The sequence below is a fragment of the Odocoileus virginianus genome, chromosome 26 (genome assembly GCF_023699985.2).
Source record: "Odocoileus virginianus isolate 20LAN1187 ecotype Illinois chromosome 26, Ovbor_1.2, whole genome shotgun sequence".
Taxonomy (NCBI): domain Eukaryota; kingdom Metazoa; phylum Chordata; class Mammalia; order Artiodactyla; family Cervidae; genus Odocoileus; species Odocoileus virginianus.
The window spans coordinates 22,659,018-22,672,978 of NC_069699.1; the positions used below are offsets into that span (position 1 = coordinate 22,659,018).

The 13,961-nt window shown below is 37.6% G+C and overlaps 1 protein-coding gene across 1 annotated transcript in view; it reads right to left on the reverse strand.

Annotated features, from left to right (window-relative positions):
• CNTN6 (contactin 6) overlaps positions 1 to 13,961 on the reverse strand; it is a 310,426-nt gene that overhangs the window by 232,989 nt on the left and 63,476 nt on the right.

Sequence of the window (13,961 nt, forward strand, 5' to 3'; positions counted from 1 at the left end):
AAAATTAACAAAAGCATTAGACAAAATAGAAGAGTTCAGAATTTCTAACGTTTTCTTCCCTCAATATCAATAGTTAATCCTGTATACTCTCTAGGTACAAACTACCTCATTTCAAAGACTATGTACTTTAAAGATAAGAAAAAAAAAATTGTCCAAAGTGGAAGAGTTGTCAGGGAAACAGAAAACCATCTGTATTTACAGAAATTTTCAATTCACCAGAATAACAGAGGAATTTGAGATAGAAATGCAGTCACATTTGTAAAACCATGAATAATGCAAGAGTTGGTGAACTTGCAAAAACATAGATTAACATATCTTGTTTCATTAAAATATATGCAAGCCTTAAGAACACCTTTGCGATCCTACAGATATTGTTCAAAATTGTAGTTTTGTTATGTATCAATTGCCTATAGCTGTGTAACAACCGCACCCCTCCAAACTAGTGCTTTAAAACAACTCACTGTTTTTTTGTGATTCTGCAGTTTGCCTGCACATTTTCTCTGCTGGTTTCACTGAATTAGAGAAAACTAGAAGCCTGGACAGTGAGGGAGAGGCTAAACTACCCAGGGCTTCCTAAGTCATGATATGGAGCTAGACTTTGCTCAAAATACCTCCTAATAATATGATCTTTTTGGACTATATTATAATTTGTTTCATTTCCTTTTGCTTATATTAGTAAATAGTACATTAACATATTTTAAACTAGTATAATTTGACAGATTAATTAAGCAAAATGGAAAAATTCTGGTTCTCAAACTTCACATTGTAATCACATGAGGACCTTTCAGAATATTGTGCCAAATTCCTGTCCTCAGCAGTTCAGATTTAATCATGCTCAGTTAGATTATTGGAACTGAATATGAATATAAGTTCAATGAATTTGTACAAATTGAACCCACCTAAGGTATCCAGCACTCAAGTCAGGATACAGACCCTGGCTGTCTTTCAAGAAGACCTGCCAATCACAGTTAAGACAGACAAGAATAACCTCTGTCTGACTTCTAATTACATAGATTAATTTTACATTTTATATGCAAATTATATGTAATACGAAGCATATATATCATATATATTTATTAATAATGTATTTAGCCAGGGGTATGCACAATCAACTTGTGGCAGCTCTTGGGAGTTGAGTGATATTCTTAGGAATTTTGTAAGCAAGTTATTAAGAACAGATATTATTCAAAGTTAAATTATGTCATCTTAAAAGTAAAATAATTATATTAAAATAACAAATGTTCAAAACTCATTACTTCTGATTAGCGCATTCTACTATTATTTATGGTGTTGAAGTGGTTAATATGTATAAGACACATAAAATGTATAGTACCTGTTATGATGCTAATCCTGTATCATGAAGAACTACTGTATCTATCCAAATCAACATTCATGATGATGTCATGTTAGCTTGAAATCAGCCATGAGAATATATATACACAGAAACTGGCAAACATCACAAATCAGATCTTGATTTAATGCTGATGCTGAAAGAGTTTTCAGTAAATAAATAATTTGTATGAGGGTAAGAAACTAAGATTATATAACATATCAGACTTAATAACAGTACATTTACCTGGAACAGAGTTATTGGATTGGAATCCAACTCTGTCAAGTTATGTTGAACTGCAGTGAGGGATTGGCTCAAGGTATATGCATTCAGTACAATTTCACAAAAGACTTCCGTGAGAATAAAATGACTTTATGGAATTTACATTTAAGAGTACTGTACATTTTATTTTTTTGTTGTTCAGTCACTCAGTCATATCCAACTCTGCAACCCAATGGACTGCAGCGTGCCAGGCTTCCCTGTCCTATTCCATCTCCTGGGGTTTGCTGCAACTCATGTCCATTGAGTCAGTGATGCCATCCAACCATCTCATCCTCCGTTATCCCCTTCTCCTGCCTTCAGTTTTTCGCAGCATCAAGGGTCTTTTCCAATGAGTCAGTCTTCAAATCTTGTAGCCACAAAGTATTAGAGATTCAACTTCAGCATCAGTTCTTCCAATGAATATCCAGCCTTGATTTCCTTTAGGATTGACTGGTTTGATCTCCTTGCTGTCCAAGGGACTCTGAATAGTCTTCTCCACCAACACATTTTGAAAGCATCAATTATTTGACACTCAGCCTTTTTTATTGTCTAGCTTTCACATTTGTACATGAGTACTGGAAAAACCATAGCTTTGACTATATGGACCTTTGTGGGCAAAGTGATGTCTTTGCTTTTTAATACATAAATTTTACAATTGTATTTCAATTCTCTGATAACATACATTGTATTAATAAAATTGATAATAAACATATATATGTACACATACATGAATACATGTATATAGATATACAAACACATATACATGTATACAAACACATATATATGTATCAGTCAGTTCAGTCACTCAGTCGTGTCCGACTCTTTGCACACGGACTGTAGCACGCCAGGCCTCCCTGTCCATCACCAACTCCCGGAGTTTACTCAAACTCATGTCCATTGAGTCGGTGATGTCATCCAACCATCTCATCCTCTGTCATCCCCTTCTCCTCCCACCTTCAATCTTCCCCAGCATCAGGGTCTTTTCCAATGAGTCAGGTCTTCACATTAGGTGGCCAAGATATTGGAGTTTCAGCTTCAGCATCAATGGTTTCAGTGAATATTCAGGACTCATTTCCTTTAGGATGCACTGGTTGGATCTCCTTGCAGTTCAAGGGATTCTTAAGAGTCTTCTTCAGCACCACAGTTCAAAAGCATCAATTCTTCTGTGATCAGCTTTCTTTATAGTCTAACTCTCACATCCATACATGACTATTGGAAAAACCATACCTTTGACTAGATGGACCTTTGTTGGCAAAGTAATGTCTCTGCTTTTTAATATGCTGTCTAGGTTGGTCATAACTTTTCTTCCAAAGAGAAAGTGTCTTTTAATTTCATGACTGCAGTCACCACCTGCAGTGATTTTGGAGCCCAGGAAAATAAAGCCTGTCACTCTTTCCATTACTTACCCCTCTATTTCCCCTGAAGTGATGGGACCAGATGCCATGATCTTAGTTTTCCGAATGTTGAGCTTTAAGCCGACATTTTCACTCTCCTCTTTCACTTTCATCAAGAGGCTCATTAGTTCTTCACTTTGTGCCGTAAGGGTGGTGTCATCTGCATATCTGAGGTTATTGATGTTTCTTCTGGCAGTCTTGATTCATCTTGTGCTTCATCAGCCCAGTATCTCCCATGATGTGCTCTGCATATAAGTTAAATCAGCAAGCTGACAATATACAGCCTTGATGTAGTCCTTTCCTGATTTGGAACCAGTGTGTTGTTCCATATTCAGTTCTAACTCTTGCTTCCTGGCCTGTGATCCTATGGACAGTAGACTACCAGGCTCCTCTGTCCATGGGGATAGTCCAGGCAAGAATACTGGAGTGGGTTGCCATTTCCTTCTCCAGCAGATCTTCCTGACCCAGGGATTAAACCTGGGACTCCCACATTGTAGGCAGACTCTTTACCCTCTGAGCCACCACGGAAGCCCCTGCATACGGATATGTATATATATGTGTACACAAACTTTTTTTCAGAGAGGGGGTTGTTAAACATCTGCTAGAACACTGCTTCATTTAACCATGAAAAAAATCAGCCATTTTTAAAATCAACAAATTTATTTATTCATTTATTTATTTTTGGCTGTGCTGGGTCATCGTTGCTGTATGGGTTTTTCTCTAGTTGTGAGGAGTAGGGGCTGCTCTCTCGTTGCATTGTGTGGGCTTCTCATTGCAGTGGCTTGCTGTGGAGCAGAGGTTCCTGGGTGCTCAGACTTCATAATTTTGGTTCCAAGCTCTAGAGGACAGCCTCTATAATTGTGACACATCAGCTTAGTTGCTCCGCAGCTTGTGGGATCTTCCTGGACCAGGTTTTGAACCCAAGTCACCTGCATTGGCCAGTGAATCCTTTACCACTGAGCCACCAAGGAATCCTTAGCCATTTTTTTTTAGTAAAAATATATCATGTTTATAGATTTAATAGAGATCCAGATGATGGTGACCTCAGGATGGTGACCTCCAGAAGATGGTGACCTTATACATATATACACATACACACACACACACATATATATACATGAAAGTGAAGGTGCAGTTGATCAGTCGTGTTCAACTCTGTGACCCATGGACTGTAGCCCACCAGGGCTTCTCTGTCCAAGGAATTCTCTAGGCAAGAATACTGGAATGGGTTGCCATTCCCTTCTCCAGGGGATCTTCCTGGCTCAGGGATCGAACCTGGGTCTCCCACATTGCAGGCAGATTCTTTACCATCTGAGCCCCAAGGGAAGCCTATGTATACACACACACACACACACACACACACACATAATATATCCCGAAAAATATGTATCATATGTATCAATATATTAAACATCAACTTTCTACACAGAGAGAAAATTGGCATTGTAATTCCTTTTGTTCCTTTTAGCATTAATTTGGATCTTATTTTGTTTACAGAATTAGTGCTAATTTCAGGAACAAAGATAACAGATTTTGACCATGTTAAAAAATAATTCAGCCCAAAAATGTACCTAATAGGTTATCAGAAAAACAGATGAATAGGGTTTCTTTCCCTCTTTGCTATTAAAAAAAAAAAAATCAAACTTGCATTTTCAAAACTTGCAGAAGTTGTCTACTCACTTTTCCAGACTCACAATGAAGAAATTTGGTATATACAGAATTAAACCAACATTTGAATAAACAACAAACTCTACCCAAATGCTCTGACCAGCTCTACAACCAGTTTTCAACCCTGAGCATGGAAACAATGTCAGTTTATTTCAAAAAAGAGCAGAAAGATTTGTTCATTTTAGTTTTTGTGTTTTACCTGTATGTGTATGCATGGGAATTAATAGAAAGCACTTATATCAAAGAACACAGAAGTGTTCCATTTTTGATAAGAGCTTTACACAGCCTCAATATACAGGTGGAGACGGAGGTGCAACCCCTCATTTTCACACAGAGTCACTAATAATTGAGGGAAGAGTGCTTTCTGGGAACAAATTATCAAAATCTACTGGGTGGTCACAGCATCTTTTAATAATTGCCAAATGTCCTTTTACTTTATACTTCTTATGTAGCATGGCTAAACTGAATGGCTTCCCAGGTGACTCAATGGTAAAAAAACAAAAAACAAAAAACAGCAAAAAAAAACCCCGCCTGCCAATGCAGGAGATGCCAGATAGGCAGGTTCATTCCCTGGGTGGAGAAGATCCCCCAGAGGAGGAAATGGGAAACCACTTCTAATATTCTTGCCTGGAGAATTGCCATGGACAGAGAAGCCTGGCAGGCTACAGTCTGTGGGGTCGTCAAGAGTTGGACTGACTAAATGACTGAGCGTGCACACCAAACTGAATCCAAGGCCAAAGGTATAATTTAATTTAATATATTTAAGTTCATGGCCATACACTTACTTTACTTACCCAGGCTCAGAGTCTCTTAAATAGAATTGTCAAATGATTTGCTGTTGTGTGATAAAATATTTGTGGAAGCTGGATCATGCTCTGTGTTTGAGAACACATTTCCAGAGTCCAAAGCATGTGAGGACTAATGATGCAGATGGGCTGTTCAGGGAACTGGTTCCAGAAAAAAACATCTTCTATTCAACTGCCAGGTTTCTCTGTCCCCTTGCACCTGTACATTGCCTATATTTTTACAACATTGAAATCACTCCAAATGTAGGTGTAGAAAAAGAAAAGAAAAGGAATACTGAAGAAAAATGAGACCAGGAACAATAATCTACACCTGGGGATTAGAGTCTCAACCTATTTCCACTTTGGCCCTTGATAGCATTAGTATTTATCATCTATAGCAGTAGACAGCCATAACCCTTTACAGTCCTGATATTCAATGATTTTAAGATGAAAATCATTACACAATTTTACTATTTTTTTCACATAACATATGAGGACAGTACTGCTTCTTTTAGCTAAAAGGCACCTTGGGACTTATATTTGAATTGATTTATCCATCTCATGCTATCCCCTTGGGTAATTATGAGTGAATTTCTCTGTGCTGTTCTTTTATCAAACATTTTCTGATTGTTATTTTGAAATTTTTTCAAGACCGTCACTGATGGAGTTTAGTCACAGATGGGTAATGGTTTTTAAGCTCTACTGACATTGTCAAGTTGTTGAATGTTATGATTCTGTGGCTAAGGTTCTGTTATACCCAAATTCCAGCTTTCAAAGATCATTGATTAGTCTGCCTGTCCATCAATGTGGTCAATTGGTTAACTCAGTGAGACACTCAGACATTCCAAACAAACTACTAATGTGAAGAGACAGTCTGAAACACATATTTAGCAGCTGATGTGTTAAGAAGATAAACACTTGGCCAATCTATAGTTGTTGGAGTCTTCTTGATTACATCACTGATTATTTTCATTAGAAAAATGGATGATAATTAGAAGAAATCCTAATCCAGAGATAAGAGAGAACAACAAAATTAGCGTAGCTAAAACTAATTTCCCGTATTTCCCTCCCCTATAGAGTTCTGGATTGGGGTTGAGTTTTTAAAATTGGCTGATATTTGGAAAGGGGAAATGACCAGGTTCTCTGAAAGCCGCATGGAAGTAACTGGTGAGAGAGAAATTTTGAGAAACAGAGAGGGTCCCTGTCTCCTTTCTCATATCCAGCTTTTGACTCAACTGCTAGCACTGCTGACCGATAGTGATCACAAGTCCACTTTGTTTCAGAGATGGTAGTCTATGTGAAGTTCTCTTCATGTCCTCTCTGGCAACTGGATTTGCTACCTTTCCAGATCCACTTGCAGTGTCTGACTTAGCACCTGCCCCAGTGCCTCGAGGGCTTGTTGATGACATTACTTTTGGGCCCTTAGTACTCCAGTTTCCCTCACAACTGCACAAGATCTTCATTCTGGAATAAATCCCCTATACTGTAGTATTCACAGTGAGCTTGCTTTCCTGACTGAATCCTGATAGTTCAGTTCAGATTTGTCATAACTGATGGGAGAACCATATCCACATCACGGAACCACTGAATGTGGTTTTCCCTGTGATGCTTGATGGAAGTTGAGGTTCTCAGGGAACCTGGATTTTCCATGTACAATGTGCTTAAATCCTTTGCAAATAGTATCAAAGCATAATACTTAGAATGTTGATGTTTTTAGCTCAGCTTCTGTATATAGAAGCCTATTATTTTCCATGCCATTTAATTCTCAGGTAGCAGTCCCTACTTAACTACCCTAACCTCTTTTAAACCTCTCAGTTCAGTTCAGTTGAGTCGCTCAGTTGGGTCCAACATTTGCAACCCCTTAGACTGCAGCACGCCAGGCTTCCCTGTCCATCACCAACTCCTGGAGTTTACACCAACTCCTGGAGTTTACTCAAACTCATGGCCACCAAGTCAGCGATGCCATCTAACCATCTCATCCTCTGTCGTTCCCTTCCCCTCCCACCTTCAATCTTTCCCAGCATCAGGATCTTTTCCAATGAGTAAGGTCTTCACATCAGGTGGCCAAAGTATTGGAGTTTCAGCTTCATCATCAGTTCTTCCAATGAAATTCAGAACTCATTTTCTTTAGGATGGACTGGTTGGATCTCTCTGCAGTCCAAGGCACTCTCAAGAGTCTTCAACACCACAGTTTAAAAGCATCAATTCTTCAGTGCTCAGTTTTCTTTATAGTTCAACTCTCACATCCATACATGACTACTGGAAAAACTGTAGCCTTGACTAGATGGACCTTTGTTGACAAAGTAATGTCTCTGCTTTTAAATATGCTGTCTAGGTTGGTCATAACTTTCCTGAGAAGGAGTAGGCATCTTTTAATTTCATGACTGCAGTCACCATCTGCAGTGATTTTGGAGCCCCAAAAAATAAAGTCTGACACTGTTTCCATTGTTTCCCTATCTATTTGCCATGAAATGATGGGACCGGATGCCATGATCTTAACTTTCTGAATGTTGAATTTTAAGCCAACTTTTTCACTCTCCTCTTTCACTTTCATCAAGAGGCTCTTTAGTTCTTCACTTTCTGCCATAAGGACTGTGTCAATTGCATATATGAGATTATTGATACTTCTCCCTGCAATCTTGATTCCAGCTTGTGCTTCATCCAGCCCAGCATTTCACATGATGTACTCTGCATATAAATTAAATAAGCAAGATGACAATATACAGCCTTGATGTACTCCTTTCCTGATTTGGAAACAGTCTGTTGTTCCATGTCCAGTTCTAACTGTTGCTTCTTGACCTGCATACAGGTTTCTCAGGAGGCAGGTCAGATGGTCTGGTATTCCTGTCTCCTTGAGAATTTTCCACAGTTTATGGTGATCCACACAGTCAAAGGATTTGGTGTAGTCAATAAAGAAGAAGTAGATGTTTTTCTGGAACTCTCTTGCTATTTTGATGATCCAACACATGTTGGCAGTTTGACCCCTGGTTCCTCTGCCTTGTCTAAATCCAGCTTGAATATCTTTAAGTTAATGGTTAACATACTGTTGAAGCCTGGCTTGGAGAATTTTGAGCATTACTTTACTAGCGTGTGAGATGAGTGCCATTGTGCAGTAGTTTGAACATTCTTTGGCATTGCCTTTCTTTGGGGTTGGAATGAAAACTGACCTTTTCCAGTCCTGTGGCCACTGCTGAGTTTTCCAAATTTGCTGGCATATTGAGTGCAGCACTTTCACAGCATCATTTGAAATAGCTCAACTGGAATTCCGTCATCTCCACTAGCTTTGTTCATAATGATGTTTCCTAAGGCCTGCCTGACTTCTCATTCCAGGATGTCTGGCTCTAGATGAGTGATCAGACCTCGTGGATATCTGGGTCATGAAGATCTTTTTTGTATAGTTCTTCTGTGCATTCCTGCCACCTCTTCTTAATATCTTCTGCTTCTGTTATGTCCACATCATTTCTGTCCTTTATTGAGACCATCTTTGCATGAAATGTTCCCTTGGTATCTCTAATTTTCTTGAAGTGATCTCTGCTGCTGCTGCTGCTGCTAAGTTGCTTCAGTCGTGTCTGACTCCGTGCGACCCCATAGACGGCAACCCACCAGGCTCCCCTGTCCCTGGGATTCTCCAGGTAAGAACACTGAAGAGATCTCTAGTCTTTCCCATTCTATTGTTTTCCTCTATTTCTTTGCATCGATCACTGAGGAAGGCTTGCTTTGGAACTGTTCTGTTCCTTGCTGTTCTTTGGAACTCTGCATTTAGATGGGTATAGCTTTTCTTTTCTCCTTTGCCTTTAACTTCTCTTCTTTTCTCAGTTATTTGTAAGACCTCCTCAGACAACCACTTTGCCTTTTTGCCTTTCTTTTTCTTGGGAGTGGTCTGACCATTGCCTCTTGTACAATTTCACGAACTTCCATCCATCCACAGTTCTTCAGGCACTCTGTCTATCGGATATAATTCCTTGAATCTATTTGTCACTTTCACTGTATAATCCTAAGGGATTTGATTTAGGTCATACTTGAATGATCTAATGGTTTTCCCTACTTTCTTCAATTTAAGTCTGAATTTGGCAAATGAGTTCATGATGTGAGCCACAGTTAGCTCCCAGTCTTGTTTTTGCTGACTGTATAGAGCTTCTCTATCTTTGGCTGCAAAGAATATAATCAATCTGATTTCAGTATCGACCATCTGGTGATGTCCTTGTGTAGAGTCGTCTCTTGTGTTTTTGGAAGAGGGTTTTCATTATGACTAGTGCGCTCTCTTGGCAAAACTCTGTTAACTTTTGCCCTGCTTCATTCTGTACTCCAAGCCCAAATTTGCCTGTAATTCCAGGTATCTCTTGACTTCCTACTTTTGCATTCCAGTCCCCTATGAAGAAAATCATATCTTTTGGGGGTGTTAGTTTTAGATGATCTTGTAGGTCTTCATAGAACTTTTCAACTTCAGGTTCTTTGACATTAGTGGTTGGGGCATAGACTTGGATTACTGTGATATTGAATGGTTTGCCTTGAGTCCATATAAAGCCTCTTGATTCTTTTTATTCTCCAGGAAAAAAATTGTGCCTTTTCTTCATCTTTATATTTGCTCTGTTCCTCATTCTCAGCAGGGAGTAGGCATTAATCCCCAAAGAATTTCTATTGCTAATAGAACTTCACTTATCATCACTAATTTACATTAAAAACAATTTTGACCTTATCAGAGAAGATTCTTTTCATTAAGGGACAGAATTTCAATGGAACTTAGCATAAAATAGGAAAAAGACACCTGGTACTTAAAGTTTCAAAGGTAAAATTAAGAAATGGTTCCTTTATTCCCTTGGTTTGTTCAGCATCTGTGTGAATTTCATTTCTAGGCCAGTTTTTCTGTCAGAGCAGTCCCTGGTACATCTCTGTATTAACTGTCCTTGCTGTGCAGTCGCTAAGTTGTGTCCAACTCTGTGACCCCATGGACTGTAGCATGCCATTATTCTCTGTCTTCTACTATAGCCCTGAATTTGCTCAAATTCATATTCATTGTGCCCGTGATGCTATCTGTCTCAACCTCCACCACCCCCTTCTCCTTTTGCCTTCAATCTTTCCCAGCATCAGGGTCTTTTCTAATGAGTTAACTAGAACAGCACAAATGTGATGACTTTATGTCATTTCATTTTAGCAAATGCCCAGGTATTTGTTCAGATATAATATTTCCTGAACCAAATACTATGGTGAATGAGGATGGGATATACCAATTGGCTGACTACGAAGTTATGTACTCTCATTCCAACTACAAAGACTGTTAGAAAATAGTGGATTGCTAAGGAAAATCTAATATATCTTTTTCAGAGGAAGCAGAAATGGATTGAAGGTTGACAAAAACAGCAGATGTCCTCTTAGAACATTTCCATGTTATATGCTCTCTACTATGATATTCAAATAGCAAGCTATACTTTCTCTAATGAAATTATTGACTGACTTGCTGAGTTCCATTTTTAGGCTGAATGCTGAAGAAGACAGAGACCGTGGCCCTCTTTTACTGGTGAAAGTCAACATCTAGTTCAGTGCCTGGCATATCTAAACTATCTGTTGAATTGAGTGGAGTAGAACTGCTTTATTTAATTAATTTGATAAATATTTGCAAACCATCTGTTAGGTGGTGGAGAAACAGCAGAGTATGAAACATATCTTCATATGTTTCATCTTCATGTAAACTTCCTCTCATGAAGTTTACATTCAAATAGGGCATAGTTTGAAACTTTCAAGTGTTGCTAGAGTTCCATCTCTAAAATTCTATGACAAGACATCAAAACATGGGAACATTCATGACTTAATTTTTTCTACTTGATGATAATCCAAATAAGACCAATAACATTGAATCTAATTCATTCATTTGTTCATCTAACACTATTTACTGAATCCCTACCACATGCCAGGAACATACAGGCCCAGCTCTTCTGGAGCTTAAAAGTTTAGTGAGGAAGAAACATATTACATTAGTTTCATATGGGTTCTCTAAAAATTACAACTTGGTGACTTAGAACAACACACATTTATTTTCTCACATTTCTGGAAGTCCCAAGTCCAAAATGGATTTCATAGGATGGAGACCAATGTATTTTTTCTTCAAAGAGAAAATACCTGTTTCCTTGCCTTTCTAGCTTCTCGAGCTTCGTTTCTTGGCTCATGGTCCCTTCCTATATATACTTAAGGTTGGTAGCAAAGATCTCATGTCTCTTTCTCCTCTTTCATCTTATTGCCTTCTGCTCTGTGCCAAATTCCCTTTGTCACCATCTTACAGGAGCATTTGTGATTTCCTACATAGTTATTCCAGGATAGTCTATCCATCTCAAGATCTTTAACTTAATTCCATCTGAAAAATCCATTTTGTTACTTAATGTGAAAGTCACAAGTTTCAAATACTAGGTACTAGATATCCATGAGGACAATTATTTAGTCGACCACACACATTAATGAAGTGATTAAAAACCCTGATGTCTCAGCTGGTAAAGAATCCATCTGCAATGTGAGAGACCTGAATTCAATCCCTGAGTTGAGAAGATTCCCTGAAGTGAATGGCTACCCACTCCGATATTCTGGCCTAGAGAATTCCATGGACTGTATAGTCCATGCAGTTATAATGAGTCAGATATGACTGAGTGACTTTCACATGTAATTAGCAATCATGTTTCTGAATTAAATGGTTGTCTCATAATATTAAAAAGAATACTAAAATAGAATACTAGAACTTTTAAATACCCATATTTTCAAAAATTTTCCAGAACCATAGTGTACACCTGGGTAGATTATGGTTCATCATAAAAATTTAAATGTCCATAGCCAATGTCCATAGTAATGGGGTTAGATACAGTTAATTAACAACAACAACAAATAGGAGAAGAGATAAGGGTAAAATTTTTAATTTTAGTTTAGAGTTTGGAGAGATTTAAAAAGTCAGTGTTTTGAAAAGATTGTAACAGAAAAATAGGATGGAAAAAGCACATAATTGTGAAAGATTTGCTGGTCTTTCAGAATGAATCAAAATCAATTTTTGGAAAACAAAAAAGTTATTATATGTGTGTGACTGTGTGTGTGTGTGTTTGTAGAAATAACACTGCATCATTAGAGAACTGAATTTTCTAAACTAACATAGTATATAGTATCTGCAAGTAGGGAGATACACCATGAAATTTTAAAATAAAACAAAACAAACAGATTTAAAGCAAAGCCCTCTTGTGTATATGACTGTCAGCATTCTTACCTCTGTGGCAATGTTTAACTCAGATTATCTTATTTAAATAGCTGTGGTTTAAAAAAAGATACAATCTGTTCTTTCACAAGAAAATTGTACACCAAGGACACATGATTATTTTTCCCTTTAGGATAAAGCAAAAGGACATGTTGAGTCACATCCAACTTGGAAAAATAAAACATAACAGAAGAACTGGAAGATCTCTCAGATGATTCATGCTCTGAGAATAATAATTTATTTTAATTTCACATAAAAGGTCTTCTAGATATACTATGCTGATTCAGTATAGATATTTAAAGGGTAAAATATTAATGTTAAATTTTGACAGGAAACTGAAACTGGAGGATAAGAATATAATTTTTATTCACATATGTATAATTTGGGGGCACCTTGATGACTCTGGTATTTTCATCTATTACAAAAGATATTATTTAACTCTGATTCTTTGTTACAGAGAATTAGAAATGCTATGAATCAAAATAATGTAATAACTTGGAATAAATACAATGATAGCACTTCTGGCCATTGTATTCTCTAGTAGTAAAAATATCTTTATTTGCATGTTTCTCTGATTCTAATGGTTGTGTTTTGCATATTTTAACCTTTTCATACTTTTTAAAATCAGAAATGTTTCCACTTCTTAGAATTGTCTTTGAATATTCACCTCTCACAATTACCATGTTTCTGACTTGTGTTACTATTTTTGTTCCTATGTTTCTCCTAAAATATTAGGGCTTTGTTATGAATATGGGAAACTTCAGTAGTACCCACTGCTACAGTTGCTGGGAAACAGTATATTTTTATAGAAGAGTTACTCTGACAATTAGATGACTGAGAAAGTGTCCATGCTGTGTGGCGACTCACATAGGTAAGCTTGAAAATTCAGAATAGAATTCTGTGTTCTTAATAAAACTATGGTTGATTACATCCAAAGTTATCTACTTCACTGTTTCCATGCCCCTTTGCAGTGTAATTTTGTGGTTTTTCTATCAAGAGATGGAGTATATATTTATATTTTTATATTTCTTGGACTGATAGTTTGACTGGGAATGGTTAAAAGAATGCAGCAGAAATGGCATTGTGTCAGTTGCAAGTTTTAACATTAAAAAATCTTGCACACTTCTGATTTCTCTTGGAGTTTTGAGCAGACAATGTATGAAGGACCTCAGACTTAGAGAGGATGAGTGAACACTTGGCCTGGGGCAGAGACAGCCCAGTGGTCTCTATTACCAGACTAGCCAGATCCCAGATGACACAGTAGGTTAACCACAGATGTATAGCACTCGGGCAAAGTCAAA